The sequence below is a fragment of the Ursus arctos genome, unplaced genomic scaffold, assembly GCF_023065955.2.
Source record: "Ursus arctos isolate Adak ecotype North America unplaced genomic scaffold, UrsArc2.0 scaffold_19, whole genome shotgun sequence".
NCBI classification, from domain to species: Eukaryota; Metazoa; Chordata; class Mammalia; order Carnivora; family Ursidae; genus Ursus; species Ursus arctos.
This window is the reverse complement of record NW_026622863.1, coordinates 26,319,696-26,337,406: the sequence shown is the minus strand read 5'-3', so window position 1 is coordinate 26,337,406 and position 17,711 is coordinate 26,319,696.

Below are 17,711 nucleotides of genomic sequence, written 5' to 3'. Positions count from 1 at the left end.
GTAGGTAGTATTTTTACTCCCATTTTACAGATAGGGAAACTGAAGTGAGTGAGGTTAAATATCCAAGGTGGTGTAGCTGGTAAAAATAGCGGAGCTGTTTCAAACCCAGACAGACTGGCTCAAGAGGAATGCCCTAGTAAGCTATGTACTCCTTACTGATTCTCATTTGCACTGGGGCGTGCACTACCTGAATTAGGGCTGCACATGGTCCTGAAAGCATAGAACTTACAGAGAGGTGTTCCCAGTATCAAGGAAATGGGTGGCAAGGGCCACTCTGTTCCCTCCAAGTTCCCTGAGGTCGCACAGTCCCTCCAGCCGGGTTTTGTGCAGGTGCCCTGCAGTCCTCCCAAGACGCCCTGCCCTATATGATGCCCTTCCCAAAGTCAGCCACCAGTCTGTAACTGTCTGCTGATCCTTATTCTTTCTCTGACCATTTCCTTGAAATTCACTTGAGCTGCCATTACACTTGTATTTGAATACCCAGCATGATACTCTATTTCTTTGCTCTAGCACTAGCTCTTGCACATCTTTTATTAGCCACATGGATCAAAACTGCTTCTCAGAGCAGAAATAAATTACAGAAAGAGAGATCATGGCAGATTAAAAACCACCAGTGGGAAAAACACTCAACTGAGGATAGTAGGGTAGAGCACCCATTGGGTAAGACCAGTTGCAGAGTGTTACACTGCTGCTCATTGGTTGAGAGAGGACACTACAGTTTGTCATATTAGCTTTCATTGGCTAATAGCACCCAGTGCCTGGGAAAAATACATTAACCGTATGTGGTAATGGACTATTGTTGCTAAAAGGAGAATGCATTAACATAAAATTATTGCTGCATACAAAAGTGTTAAATAGACTATGTGTACTGTGCGCCCAAAGGAGCTTGCTAACTTGTTCAGACACCTGGATAAGGCTGTCTAGGAGAACTCCTCTGTGTTTTCCTTTTTTCACACTTACAACACTTCTCAAACACTTCTGACACCAAATGTGTGGGTTTTTCACACCAAACAATTCTCCGACACTAGATGACTGTCCTATAATTCAATTCGATTCTGACACTAGCCAAAGTTAGCACAGGCCCCACAGGTTAAGGGCTCATTCCCATAAGACTGACACCATCTGCAAGTAGTCGCACTCTAGGTTACTCACAATTTCTGTCCAACATGGCTACAAGTTGGAGGCTCCTACCACCCCTTCCTTAGGTCCAATCATTTGCTAGAACACCTCACAGAACTCAGAAAAACACTTACTTACATTTACTGTTTTATTATATAATAAAGAATATGATAAAGAATGCAGATGGACAGCCAGATGAAGAGATACAGAGGGTGAGGTCTGGAAATGTCCTGAGTACAGTGGCTTCTGTTCCCATGAAGTTGGTATGTGGTCACCAAACTGGAAGCTCCCTGCACCCCATACTTTTGGGATTTTTTATGGTGGTTTAATCACATATGCATGATCAATCACTAACTCGATCTCCTGGAGGATCAGAAGTGGAGCTGACAGTCCCAAGCTCCTAATCACCGCTTGGTCTCTCTGGTGACCAGCTCCCAATCTGAAGCTACCCATGAGCCCACCAAAGGTCATCTTGTTAGAACAAAAGACACTCCTATCACCTAAGAAATTTCAGGGGATTTAGAAACTCTGTGCTAGGAACCAGGAGCAGAGACAAGTGTATATATTTTTTTCTGTTATTTCAAAAAGCCACATAAAATTTGTTATGATCTGGCCTCACCTGCCATTTTAGCCATGTATTTCACACCTTGATGTCCTCATACCCGCTGTCCTTTCTGCTTGAGGCAACAACTTCCTCAATTCCCTTTCAACATCCCCCCTTCTTCAGTTTTAAACATCTGTTCATCTTTCAAGATCTGCCCCCAAAGTTACTTTCCCTGTGCAGCTTCCTGACTTCTTGGCATTTTCTGTAGTATACGTGGTTAGAACACTCACTGCATAGGACTATAATTAATTGGTTATTTTTATTTCTCCTTTTCCTAAGCAAGGAATTCCTTGAAGACAGAGACTATATTTCACTTATCTGTGTATCTTCAGTGCCCAGCACAGGGCCTAGATCATCTTATTTACTCAATGAATATAGAAGGAAGAGGGTAAGGAAGAGAAGGAGAGAGGGAAGATGTGCCCTCCTGAAACTATAAAACATGAAAACACAAAGAATTACTAACCACAGAAAGAGGTCTACTGTTTGATGTGCTCATACTGTGTAGGAATGAGCTTACTGTCTTCATAGGCACAATGCTTAGGCACAGAATGGAAGCCAATGACAATGCTAGCAGGAAGAAGACCTCTTATTCCTCATTTACCTGCTTGATGAAGAGGTAGGTACACATTTTTTCTCAAGACAGGATGAATGCTCTTAACTAATGTCATTCACTAGCAGTAATTTGGTTAGCTGAGTAAGCACAAAACCTAAAGAACACAGAGACTTAAGGAACTGTTTAATTCACAGTACTAAGATATTTTATCAGGTGGCATGTAGTTAAGTGCACTTAAACAAAATCACATAGCATTTTGTTTGGTCATCCTCATCTGGGGTGTTAGAAGAACCAGTAGAGAAAAGAAGCCTCCTCAGGGATTTTTCCTTACAGTACAATTTTTACAAAAAGCTGAGTGTACAACTTGCAAAATAATAAGCTTCGGTGATAGCAGAAGTCTCAGCTACAATTACCACAAAGAGCAAGTCTGCTGCCCACGCTCCTAACTTATCCTTGTGACTACAGAACGTCCAAAGTGTCACGTTCAAGTTGAAGTGACTGCGGCCAATTAGGTAATTTCCACCAAATTGGGTCCATTAATAGTTGGGCATTATCTTGAGGGAGAAATAGGAGTCTGTGACAAGGTTCAATGTGGCCTGTGAAATATTAGCTTTGGACAATCGCAAATCAAGATCCAAGGGTATGTTAAATTATTTAGCATTCTTGACCTCATTATTAAGTGACTTCATATGGGTTTTTGCTCATATTCATATAATCTTAGGCTCTGAGGAGCTTGATTTTGTTTCCTTCCCCAGCCGTTTTCCCATTTCATCTTTGTTTTGGCTTCTCCACTCTTCGTGTATCAGAGGTTTAGTGTATGTCTCTTTCTATTTTTTATTCTGTTTAATTTTATAAATTAAAGCAGAAAGGCTAAGGTTTTGTTTGAGAAAGACACAATGGGAACACTTGTTCATACAAGAAAACATATCATAAATATGAATATGAGTCAGAATTTGGTTCCCATGCCTTTCTTTGCTAGCACACAACCTCAGGTAATACAAACATCTTCCAAATTAACATCTGTGTTCGTCCACCATGTATGAAGCAGAAAGTTGATTTATGATGTATGGTCAGAATTTTATAAATGAATCAGTACTTCAATGTCAGTATGTTTCTGGAAGTGTTAAAAAATTATAGCAACAAGATTATTTTCCAAAATAATGGGAAAAAGCCACAAAAACACTCCAGGAAGATCATGTACCCAAGATGTTTGTTGATTCCAATTTGCTCCAGAGATGTTTGGAACAATGGGTAGTTGATGCTGACAAGATTTCTACAACCAGTAAGTATGTTGAGTGTTTAATAAAACTTTAAATTGGTGTTCTTGTAGATTGTAAAGAACCAACTGTAAAACTATCCTAAGAATATTCCTAGCAGATATCCTTTAAATTTATAAGTAAAATACACCAAGGGGGCAAAGAAACAAAATGGACTTGGAATGTCAACATTGCCAGATAACATGACTGAATTAGCGAACATCTTCCAAAAGAAAGTTTTTAGGCTGGTGATCTTTATGAGATTCAGAAAAGAAATTGGGTGATGTTAGGCTTCTCATGGCACAATTTCTTCCTTTAAATATGTGTATTTTGTAATGTTGCCCATAATTCGAATCATAACAAATACGCTGAAAGTAGAGACAGAGAATTCCTTTTCATCACACCCCAAACAAATGGGACCAGAATAGGTGTAATCACTTTAAAGTGTTCTTCTCTATAAATCAACTTCTGATACCTTCTAGAGTGGAGCTGTCAGCCCTCACACACCCACTGAGATTCAGAATTTTTAGAAAACTAAACACAGGCATTAAAATAATGTTTGAATTAGTTTTAATCACAGTGGCCTATATTTTCATGCCTCCTAGGACCCTACTGTATCTCTTCCATGTGTGAGATGCATGGAAGGGCTGCACATGGGCAAAACTCACCAGAGTGCAGATCAGGAAGGAGAATTTAGGTCAATTATCTTTTGAAGTGTGATCCCTTTAAACAGCTACTCAAGGTAGTATCTTGCTAACTGTGCTGTCTATAATAAAGGTGACCTGTGCTGTTTCTTTAAATACTGCTTTTTGGTTATAAGCGATCAAAGTATTAAATTTGTGTAAGGAAAAAAAAAGATCAAGAGAAGTGCCATCCATGTTCTTTCTGGAATCTATTGGAAGGATTGGTTGTGTGTTTTACCTCTCTGAAGGCCTGGGCTTGAAAGTAGGCGCATCCATTTCAGTCTGTCCCAGCTGGGTCTTTGTTTTCTTTACCTGTAAGTTAAGGAGACAAGTAGTCTATATGTTACTTCAGAACCCTTGATAAATACTTAAAGAAATTAAAAGAAATCATGGAGTACATAAATATATGGGGGGGGGCAGAGGGAAATGGAAGCAGGGAGTATTTGCTATGGATCAATTCTCCAAAGCTTAAAACATATATTGTGTATGTGGGTATGCATTTTCATTAGTTCTTGGAGGGAAAAAATCACTGAATAAATGGCTTTGTGGTTAAAAAAATTTTTTTTGATGTGGAAAAATCTTAAAGAGTGTTTCAATTAGAAAAACCCTTCTCCTGTTAGTATCATGGCAGGGGTTAAGAAAAAGCAAATAGATTCAAAGCAGTATAATGAATATAGGGAATACCTTCTATGGATCTTCAAAGAAAATTGTTTAGAATTTCTAAAAATTACTGATAAAATTAATTGCTCTTGTGGTTATAAAAACAATACACATTTGTGGTAGAGAATCTGAAAAATATGTGGACATTAAAAAAATAAAAATCACCCTGGATCTTAAAATTTTGATATAACAACTTACCATATTTCCTTCTAGTATATAATCATACAAACCTGCACACACACATATACACATTGAAAAAAGTCTAGAAGCAGTTATATAGCTTGTGCATTAAAAAATTTCTTTGTTTAACTGTTTTCAAGGTTTTGTATCTAGCTACTTTTCCTTATTATATACTGAGTCAGCCAAAAAAATATTTTTAATAAAGTGAAAAAAGTGAGTTCATTTCAGGCCTATGAAGAACTATACCAATGAAATGATAAGAACCTGTTTTCTGTCATTGCCTTCTTCCAACAGGCTTATGGGTTATTAGAAAGTTTAAGATGGCTTTCAGAGATGAATTAGTTCCACATTGAATTTCAACAAATATTCAACAGTAAGAGCACAGCACAAAATCCATTAAGCCTGTGACTGTTCATTATGAAATTCTGAATTTTAACCATCTAGAAATGTAATCCAAGCTCAGATTTATTTTTCATCCCTCAAGACTGTAAATTCCAAGCAGAGCATGGACCTTTTCTTTGGGCCTGAGAGGATACAAGCAGGCAGAGGAAGAAAGAGTTCCTTTCCTTCCCCCTGCATCTTCTGTTTCCATGCTTGCTCAGCACCATGGCTCACTCACCAAGCCTGTGGGTGGCTAGCAAAGAGGGTTATCATTCGCCTTCACACACACACACACACACACACACACACACACACACACACAGAGGAATATTACACAGTCATAAAAAAGTGATGAGGTCATGCCATTTGAGACAACATGGATGGAGGACCTAGAATGCATTATGCTAAGTGAAATAAGTTAGACTGAGAAAGACAAATACCATATGATTTCACTCATAACTGGAATCTAAAAAACAAAAGAAAAGAATGAATGAATAAACAAACAAAACGTATAATCAGGCCTATAAATACAGAGAACGAACTAATGGTTGCCAGAGGGTATGAAGGTGGAGGGCAAAATGGGTGAAGGGGAGTGTGAGATACAGGATTTCAGTTATGGAATAAATAAGTCACAAGAATAAAAGATACAGCATAGGGAACATAGTCCATGATATTGTAATAGTGATGTATCAGTACAGGTGATACTGATACATATGTGATGAACATAGCATAATGTATAAACTTGTTGAATAACTATGTTGTACATCTGAAACTAATATAACACTATGTCAAATGTTATTAAAAAATCTATGTCTTAGTGGAGCATACATTCTAGCAAGAGGAACAATAAAGATAACATTATAGGGTGGAAACACCACAGGAAAAGAAAACAGCAGGGTAAGAAAGATTGAGAATAGGGAGTGGAGAGTGTGTGGGATGATCAGGAGAAACCTCACTGAGAAGGTGGCATTTGGGTCAAGACATGAGAAGGTGAGGGGATAAGCTATTTAGATATGGGGGAAGGGCTTTCAGGCTGAAGGAACAGCTGGTGCAAAGGCCCCGACATAGGAGCAGCTTGCAGGGTTGGAGGAGGCTGAAGCAGTAGAGATAATGAGATCCAAGACATAAGGAGTAGGGAGGGGGTGTGCATGTAGGACCATGAAACTTACAAGGATTTTGGCTTTCCACTCTGGTTTGAATCTTTGTACCACCATTTCTCAAAGGTCACGGATTGAGTGACTCTGAACTTCTATTTGCTTGTCTGTAAAAATGGGAATCTTATTGACTCTACAGTTATTTTGAGGATTAAAATGAATATCAAGCACAGCGTCTGGCATGTGGTATGTTTGCAACAAATGTTGGTTCCTTTATTCCTCTGGGTATCCTTTTGTGTATTTTATATCTATTTTATAAATGTACACATAAACATAAAAGGGTGAGGTAGCTGACCAATAGCTACCAAGAGGTAGGAATCCAAGTAGATTTTAACTTTGTAAATAAATAACAATTTTCCCCCAAACAATAAAAGTCACACGATCCCCTAACACAATCTGTATCACCAATACAAACTAATAGGTGGGTTGAGGATTCAAGCCAACCAAGGAACTAAATCTTGGATGTATTAGCCATTAGTGAGGACTGGTATATTAGCAGAAATGTACTGGCAAATCTCATTATTTCCTATTTCCATTGAGTGTCTATTTCAAGGTTAGAAAAAATGCTATCTGTCCTTCTGGGGGGCATCTGAACATTCAAACAATACCAGATAAAATGGTCGCTTGCAAACTTTTGAAAACACCATTGCCTGCAAGGTTGAAAGGGCCTCTCTTAGATATCAATTTGCTCTGCGTTAACTTTTTTTATATGATGGTGGCAGTTTTTCTCTCATGTGGTGGTATCATTAGAGTTTCACCTGAGTTCACAGAAATCATTTTCTGGCTAAGTTTCCACTCAAACCCAGTTGCTATAGAAGTTGAACATCAGTAGGGGAGGCAATTAGTTAGCTAGTTATTATGACTTTACTTACTTAGTATATTTTTAGCAGAAAGAAAAATGACAAAAACCTAAAATAATTCTATAGAAATATACAAGTGACTTTTTTTACCCATAGATCATTAGCACAGTGGAGAGGATTTCAAAGATTCTACCAACACCTATAACATCCTCTCCTGTTGTATTATTATGCAGTTGTCATCAGTTAATAGGACCAACAGGAACCATTTTAATAAAAGTTACAGGGTCCTTAGTGTTGGCCCTCCAGGGCCTAAAATTATGGGAAGAACTAAAGATGGATTGCTCTTTGTAGGTCAACAGCAAGTATACATAAGTTATTGCTGAGACAATTAGTTATATCACCTCTGGATATTCTGCTGGTCAAAGGCACTTCTGGGAGCTTTAAAAAATATTTGCCAAAGAACTTCTCCAGGGGAGCATTAGTCTCTGTTGACTATCCTACAAAGTTTGCTTTTAAGCACTAAAGTATTATTTGGTCTCTATCCTTTGGTCAGGATTCTGGAGTTTATAAAAAATCTGGATTATCCCCACCTAATCAGATAAGAGCTTTTCCTGAAAAATTTGTCTTACGATTTTGTACCATATACTAGGAGCGCGATAAATACTTATTGAATGAATAATCAGAAAAAAAAATCCCCCTTCTTTTTTCTTCTCCTTGTTCCGTGACAAATTGAAGATCGAACACACATACTGCATCTTTTACCTATTGCAAAGTATATGCATATATTAACATATACATAGATACGTGAAATCTGACTTTTTTTTAACACACACACACACACTAGAATTTATAGCTCCAAATGAAAGTTGCCCTTTCTGAAGTCGTTTAAAGAGATAATCCATTTAATTCTCAGATGAAAGTAAAAACTTCAGGGACTTTCCTCTGGGCAGTTCTTTCATGACCTCTGGTCATTACTTTGGATATTGTCACTGTCAGCAAATGTTCACGACTTGATAGTAGATTGGATGTCTAAAAATAGCTAAAAGTCAGTTGGAACCAAACTTCTGAAATAAGTAAATGAACAAGCTGGATAATACTATTCTTTATCTAAAAATGTTGGGTAGGACCAAAAAGTAATGGGTTAATACTTTTTTTCATATGGCTTATAAATTGCTTTTTAAAATTAAAGCATATTTGCAGCACCTGACTGGCTTAGTTGGTAGAACATGCAACTCTCGATTTTGGGGTTGTGAGTTTGAGCACCATGTTGAGGGTAAAGATTACTTAAAAAGACAAACACACTGGATTTATTGGGAAATATTTCACATACCATATAATTCACTCATTTAAGTGTAAAATTCAATTATTTTTTAGTATATGCACAGATATGTGCAACCATGTGCAATCACAGGTAATTTTGAAATATTTTCATGTCCACCAAGAAATACGTCGTGCACTTTAGCAATCACCTCTTTATTTTCCTTCCCCTCCTTCCCCATTCTCCCCAGCCCTAAGCAACCATGAAATTAACTTCCTGTTTCTACAGATTTTCCTATTCTGGACACTTCATATAAATGGAATAATTTGTTGTCTTTGTGACTGTCTGCTTAACATAATTTGTTCAAGTTTTATTTATATTGTAGCATGTATCATTCCTTGTTATGGATGAATAATATTTCACTGTATGGATATATCACATTTTGTCATTCTTTCATCTATTGATGGGCATTTGGGTTGTTTCCACTTTTTGGTTACTGTGAATAGAGTCGGCATCACCATTTATATACAACTTTTTGTTCAAACACCTGTTTTAAATTCTTTTGTGCATACCCCTAGGAGAAGAATTACTGGGACATATGGCAATTCTATCTTTAACTTTTTGAGGAAACATCATCCTTTTCTATAGATGCTACACCATTTTATGTTCCCACTAGTGGTGTCTGAGGGCTCCAATTTCTCCATAATTTGCCAAAACTTATTATCTTCCCCTTTTTGAAAAATTATGGCCTTCCTAGTGGGTGTGAAGTAGTATCTCATTGTGGTTTTAATATGCATTTCTCTAAAGGCTAATGATATTGCACTTTTTCATGTACTTGTTGGCTATTTGTAGAGTTTCTTTGGAAAAAAAAAGTCTATTCAATTTTACTGCCTTCTTTAAAATTTGTAATGGGCACTTCCAGAAGAGAAAACCCAAATGTTTTGAGCAATAGTAACACCGTTGGAACAAATGCATAGTCTCTTGGAGTCACTAAACTGATGTGTAACATATCTTTGATCATAAGAGTAAAGACTCAATTAATCAATCACATCACTTTAAGATGGTTCTTCATCTTACACTTAGCAGTACAACATCCATGGGTTTTTACAACAGATATTTACACTTCTGCTGCACATTCACAGACCACATACTGCTTTGTATACAGTAGGGACTTACTAAATAACTCTAGTGGCTACAAAATTTCCTTGAAGGAAAGGTTTAGAGACAGCAGTCTAGTTGGAAGGAGGAGTACCCTGAAGCTGTGTTTACATAACACTTATATATGACTATCAAAATATTATTAATCTACAACAAAAAATAGGGGAAGGCTGATGGAGATCATGGGAAACTAAAGCTTCTCCTTTTCCTGGTGTCTATAACCAACTGAGAAACTGAGGAAATATAATTGGAGAAGGAAACATGCTTTCTCAGATTTACCAATTGCTAGTCACCCTAATATAGGCACATCACTCTTCCCTCCCTTTTCTCCAAGCATGGATATATATAAGCAAACTGATGTATAGATATGTGAAAGGCTGTGTGGATTAGTAGCAGGAGGGGTAAGCAAGCCAGTAAATGGATGAGAGACAGTAGCATCTTGATGGGAGAAAATGGACTGATAAGTGGGTAAAAGTATGGATGGGTAGTAGAGAGGACTTCTGCTTAGTGCAGCAACCCTGGCTCCTAGCAAATAGTAATCCAATGTAAATCTTAATAGTCTAAAAGATTAGTCAGCTGAACCACAAAACCAGGTTCTGATGGAGTCCTTTTAAAACATTCAATTTCATCCACCCTGGTGCTTCTGAAAGTTAAAAATTGCCTCACTGGGTCCAAATGGTTCTGACTAATTTTTCCCACTCAGTTCTCTCCAGATCTTTGGTGTGGATCAAAAGCCCATGAGAAAAAATGAGCAAGGGGCTGCATGCATTACTGGCAGTCAATTACCCTAGGTTTTAAACTGGGGACACAAAATGGTGGCAGCTTTTCCGAGGGCTGCTCTATGAAGAAAGGACAATCTATGAGAATAGAATAAAAACAGAAACTGAAAGAAGATGGAATTTGTGACCAGCTTAGGGATTTTTCTCACTCCTCTCTAGGGTCTTCTGTTAGAAAACAAAATCAAAATTATGTAATACGATTCCTTCCATACCTTTCTCTTGCTCGGAATTAAAAATCATCTACTGAAGACTCTCTCACTTCAAAACCCAGTCAGGCGCTTTCTACTATCAAGGAAGGTGCCCGAAGAATAAATTGCTCCTATCAGAAATAAAGCATTTTAGTTCTGCCACAAGCAGTGAGATCTGTGTTTATAAGTCTCTCCAAAGGCAACTCCATTTTTGGAGCTCTTCTCTCATTTTCTTTTGATGCACAAAACCTGTAGACTGGAGCGCTGTGATTGCATTCAGCTTTGGAGCAGTGTAATTGTAAATATTCATTGGAATTCGAGCTAGCTTTCCCAGGTCTCTCCTAGGGCTGTGCAGCTATGCAAACAGCAGCGGTGCCACATTAGCTCACAGCCCGGAGGCTGCCTATTTCCCCACAGCCCCTAGGACCCTTTCTGTAGAGTGAGCACACGCAGAGAAACTGGCCCTTAAACACCATTTCAATCTACCATTTCACTTGTTTTTCCCTTTCTTCCCATGACTGCTGATCCTTAGTAATTCTGTCAGTCCCAAATGTGCATTAAAAAGAGAACCATGTCCTCCTCGACTAAAGCTGAGTCTGAATGCTCTCAATGTGCCTGTGCTCAACCTGTTTGGAAGATTAATCAGATTCCAGCCATTTTGTGAATATATATACAAATATACACAGACACAGATACACACACACACAGAGGAAGCTATATATATATTATGCAGCAACTCCAGAAGAAAAACCAGGGTAGATACCTACTTTCATTAAGATATAAGAGCATTCATGAGTTATTCCACCCTCTTTCAGGTTAAAATCTGAAGGAATCAAAAATAAAGTAGTATGGGATTAGGAATAGCATATTAGTTATAACAAACTTAGAGTGGAGAGTTATTTACATATGTAAAACACATAAATTGGGCCAGAAGGAATGTGGATTTCACTACACCGATTCAATTCTCAATGTACTGGCTATAAGGTTGAAGTCGAAAGTACAAGCCAGGCTTCCCAGACCAATCCCTGATACATCTTCTGAATGCTAGATGATTAGATTCTAGCAGAATTCATGGCACCTGCAATATTAACTTCAAAATAATGCAAGGAATAGATCGGTGCATAGAAAAATCACCTATAGAAAGTAATTTTTAGAGTTAAATAAAGAGGGAGATATGTTATTAATGTTGAAATATTTCAAAGTAAAAGTAAGTCTAGATTGAAATTCTTTGGGCCTGGCCAACATTTAGATTTAATGATGAAAGTGAAAAACTACTTTAAGTGCAAAAAATAAAGAATGGTCACAACTTCATATCTATAAGGAAATTTATTTTAATTTTATTTAACTAGGTGAGTTCATGAGCAAAAGGCACTCTGCTAGGCATTTTGAAGGCTACAGAGATGAATGATGTATGTATTCTACGTCTTGAAAGCTTTAGAATTTAGTGGCAAAGAGAAAATGTGCATAAATAGCTATGCTATTAAAGGGGCAAAATACTATGTTACTTAGATGGAGAGAGTGAGGGGGGGATTATGAGCAACCACGTGGCAGAGGTGAAAATCAACCAGACTCTGAAGCAATAGAAGGATTTTGACAGATGGAATTGGATGGAGGGAGAAATCCATCTCTGCAGAGAAGTGTTATGAGTTGAATTGTATCCTCCCAAAAGATACTGTTGAAGTTCTATTCACCAGAAGTTGTGAACATGACCTCATTTGGAAATGGGGTTTATAAATATAATCAAGTTAATATGAGGCCTAACTGGGTGAGCGCTGGTCCTAATTCAATGGCCAGTGTTGATATAAGAAGAGGAATATTTGGACCTTCTCCTGGGTAGAGAAGAAGGCCACATAAAGATGGAGGCAGAAAGAGACTGAGTGATGCATTTACAAGCTAAAGGAACACCAAGGATTGCCAGCAACTCCCAGAAGTTAGGAGAGGCAAGGAAGGATTCTTCCCCTAGAACCTTCAGAGAGAGCATGTCCCTGCTGCCACTTTCAGACCTTAATCTTCCAGAACTGTGAGAGAATACATTTCTATTATTTTAAACCACCCATTTTATGGTGCTTTGTTGTGGCAGGCTTAGGAAACTAGTACAAGAAGAAAGAAGATGTGGCTTAGCAGCGGGAAGTGTGGGACTTACTCTGAAAGGTGAAATCTGGATTGGCTGGAGAGCAGTGTGTATAAAGATCAACAGTAGGAATTATACTTGGGAAAATAAGAAGGCCCAGATTGTGGAGTTTGGGCCACTATCTATAGTCTATAAAGCATCATTAGGAAAGGGAGTGATGGAAGATTCAGGATGAGCTGGAAGAAAAGACTAGGGAAGAAGTGGAAACAGCTAACAGGCTGTTGTGATATTTGAGATGAGAAGTGACATATTGGGTGGTGGCAGTGGTTTTGGAAAGGAAGCTATGGATTTGAGAGGCAGAGGTAGAATTGATGGAATCTGGAGACTAATTAGGTGCAGGAGGCATGAGAATAATGTAAACTTTGAAGTCTGGAAGATGAGACGGGAGGATGGAGATGCTAATATCAGAGATAGGAAACCCAGGAGGTAGAACTGGTTTTGGGAGAATGTGTTGAGAGAAGACTCTGGGTTTCAATAAATGGAGAAGTCCAGCAGAATGCTGGAAATGTGGACTTGCATCATAGGAGGTCTGTTGGGCTGGGAATATAGGTCTGGGGCTATCTGCACTGAGGAGATAGTCAAAGGCCTGGAAATGGTCGAGATCACCAAAGGAGATGGATGAGCATAAAGGGAAGAGCTGAACATTGGGGGAGCACCTGTATTGAGGGGGTGGGAGATGAAAGAGGCAAAAACAAATTGAAGAGGCAGAGGGTAATCAAGATCAACCCAAGCCAGGGAAGCCAGAGAATGTAATGCATGAAGGAGAGGGTGATCAGCAATATACAATGCTATAAAGAGACTGAGGAAGAACAGGACCCAGAAAGAGTCATTGGCTATAGGGATTAAAATATCAAGGGTAATTTAAGAGAAGACAATTTCAAGCTAGTGGTGTGAGAGGTCATTTTGGAAGGGTTTAGGAATGATGAAGGGGTGAAGGAAGCTAATATTCTTTTGACAGATATATTATTCTTTGACAGGTTTGGTAATGAATATAAGGAGAAAGATAAGAGGATTTTGTTGTCCTTTCTGTTTTAAGGTAGAAAAATACATGAGCATATTAATATGCAAAGGGGAAGGGATCAAGAATTTGGGAGAACTGTAAAAAACAAAACAGAGCAGGATAACCGATGGAGCAGAGCCCTGGAAGGAAGAGGGATGGATTGGGATCTAGATAGAGAAGAATTAGCCTTGGAAAGAAGATGGGATACTTTCCCTTCTGAGGCAGGCAAAAAGATAATAGGAGGGATTATAAATCATTTGGATGTAGAATGAGGAAGTTGAAGGAGCTGATGTTAGAGAGTCTCATCTCAATAAAGCAGAAAGCAGGTCACCTCCTGAGAGAGAGGTGTGGCTGAGTGAATTGCAAGTTTGAGGGATGGGAAAGATGATATCTTTGGGGAATATGATGGAGAGTGAATAAAAGGATTGCTAATAAGCCTAGCTGAGGTGGTAGCAACAGTGCTAATTGACAAAATTAATTTTAATTGACAAGATATAACTTCGTCCTGTAAGTTCTAACAGCATAGGAGAGGCGGGCAGGTGGAAAAGCAGATGGTAGGGAGAGGCCTGTGCTGTTTATGAGCCAGATGATGACAGGAAAGCTCAAAACCAAGGACATAGTAAAGACTAGAACAGGCATTTGAAAGACTTTTTGAGTAGGTATCAGTATCCTTGTGCTTCAAAGTAACCTAACAAAAGTGATGGAATAAAGAATCAAGAAAAAAGAAAAGTAAAACATAAAAATTATGTTCCTTTCTTCTGTTATGCATTCCTTCTTTTCTCTCCTTTATTCATTCAACAAACCCTTGCTGAATGCCCATCCATGTCAAGGCATGGAGAAAGAAGGCAGGTGTCAGGTCTGTAGATTAGGTTCCTTATCCTTGAGAGTCTAAAATAACAAGAACAACAACAACAAAAACCCAACCAAAAAACACCCAAAACCAAAAACCAAAACCAAAACCAACAAGAACAATAAGCATTCAGCTCACATTGTTCACCAGGAATCACCTTAAGTGCCTATCTACATATTAACCAGTTGGTACTTAGACCGGATTATCATGTCTAATTTCACTGATGAGGGTATTGAACTGCAGAGAAGCTAAGTGACTTGTCAAGGTCACACAGTTAGTTGCCAGCAGAGCTGGGATTTAGGGCACGCTACATGAACTAAAAAGATTTTGAAATGGGTTATAAATAGGATGATTACATATTTCAATCAGTTTGGGACAGACTCACTTAATGGCTACTGTCTCAGTGAAAGTATTCGTTGTACCCCCTTTCAATAGGTTTAAAGGATAAAGTACATGGTTCCTCCCAATTATAAGAGAAATTAAACAACTGCTGGGCTTTTCTTCAAACAGTTAATTGTTGGCTTATGTGATGAATATAGATAAAGAACTGAAAGTCATTTAAGGAAAATAAATGAAATGGCTATTTCTTGCTATGATGTACAACCTCACAGCCTGCAAAACCTAGCTTCTTTGATCCCCTTGGTAAGATCACAGCCCCTGTCCCATTCCTAGTGGCCTCTGTCCTTCTAAGCACTTTAACCCTACTGCTGAAAGAGTTGAAAGAGAAATACAGAAAGATGCATTCTCCAAGCTGCTACCAACTGGGCTTCTGCCCTCCTGTTCTTTAAGCAGTAATGGCAATTGAACCACAAAACTCTACAGTGAATTTGCCCTCCCATCTCTCTCTTTCTTATCTCCATCCCCAAGTAAGCACTTCACTGTTTTTTCCAAACCAAGCATAATGACCACGTGTCATATGGATATGCAGCCTCAGCTAGAGCTGGTATCAGGCTGATGCCAGGCCATTTGTAATAATGTTGGCCACCTCGTGGTTGTTGATAATGGCTTCACATTGTGAGCTACCTCTCCTTATTGTCTTCAGCCTCCAGTGCGAAGCAAGGAAACTGGTACCAGTCAAGGTGGATCTGGTATCCCATTAAAAATGTGCTCTTGTCATCACCAAATTAATCACCCTGGAAGATTTAGAGATGTACACTCAACTCCCTGTGGACAGAAAAATGTATCAGTTTTCTATTGCTCACTGATGATAGGCACTTATAAAACATTGTGATTGGCTCTTAGTCCAGTAATGCCGTTTAAAATGCTGCAATGTGCAAAAATGATGGTAATGCCTAGGACAGAGCAAGCAGAGAACCAACTCAGCAAACTCAACAGAAGACATCCATCCAGGGTTTTCAATATCCTGCTGAGAGGCCATTGTTTTGTAAGGCTTTATTATTCTCTGAGGTTTTAATAGGCTGGTCCACAGAATTCTCTTATTATTTCTCTGACTGCATTTTCTATTGTTTCCTCTGTCTGTCCTGGGCCCTCTGTTTTTCCTTTCTCTGGACTCACTCGTGCAGTCAGTTTATGCATTCATAGTGATTTCAACTACAATTTAGATTACAAAATGTTCCAAATATACATCGGAGCTGCCTGAAGGGCATTTTATTCTTTCTCCCTTCCCTCCTTCGTAAGCTCATCCTCTAATATGATTTCAATAATAGCTAACATTTATCATGTGTCAAGTACAAAATTGATGCTTGGAACCCTGCAAGGTAAGTACTATTATATCTTTGTCTCTCAGAGAAGACGCTAGTAAGTGGTAGAACTGAGATTTGAACCCAGGAATTCTTGCTTCAGCACCCATGCTCTTAACTACCACACTAGGATGCCTCTTCACAGCCAACCACTTGGTTCTCTACTTTGTGACTAGATATGCCAACAGCTTCCTAGTACTCTTTCTGACATCAGCAAAACTCAACACCATTTTTCATATGAAAAGTTTACTGTGTTCTTCACTGATCACATTTAAAGTCCTCCAAAGTTTTCTACTCACTTCTCTGTCACCCAAGCCCATTCAGAATTGATTCCAGCTAAGGAGATTTGTGTGCCCATGCAAAATGTTTTTACCACTTCTTTAGGCTATTCCCTCTACCTAAAACACCCTTTTATCTCTTCTCTGGGAAACCTTTTACCTCCTCTTTTAGGATTTACCTTTTCCAGGGAGGAAAATATAAGAGTAAATCACATCTAATCAGGGATGCTGTATTCTATTTCTATTTCTTTATTTGTCCTGCGGAGTCTAGTAATGTTTATCATCCATTGATATGCCACAAAGATGGCTAATGTATGGACGTAACCATCCTAACCAACACTGGAAGAAACTCAAACCTGATAGCTGAGAGGCACAACTTAATAATTACTAAAGACCAAAGTGTAGGTCTTTATCTATAGAGAGGTTTTTCTTTTGTTTCTAGGCTGTTTCCTATTTGTGTTCACTTCCATTCCTCATTCTTCCCTTGTTCTGCTCTGTGTAGCTGAGAGCTGAACCCCTGCAGGCTGTTTTTCTAGGCTCCAAAGTCAAGTGGGCACCAGCTAGGTTTCGCCAATGAGAGAAGCTGGAAGGAGAATGGAGTGTGGGAGGGAGGAACCAAGCACATTTCCCTCTTCTTTCTGCTTTGGGATGGGACTCCAGCAACAATTACGTCTCCTCTGTAACTCCAGCTCTACCCCATAGACCTGACATGATTCCAGTCCCTGGACTATGATAGCACCACCTCCTCCCTTTGTCTCTGCAGGAGGGTAGTGGCTTCCTGCTTTTGTTAACTTCCCACCCCCACTGGTGTCTCAGTTTCCCCCATGTGATTCCCTGCATTAAATTCCCTCTTGTAAATACTTGAAGTGCTCGTTAGACATTGAAAAAGCAAGCAACCTGTATTTTTTTTTTTTTAAATCCTAATAGGACCATGGAAAAATTCTCCTGGTAATCTCCCCCCCCCCCCCCCAGAGAGACA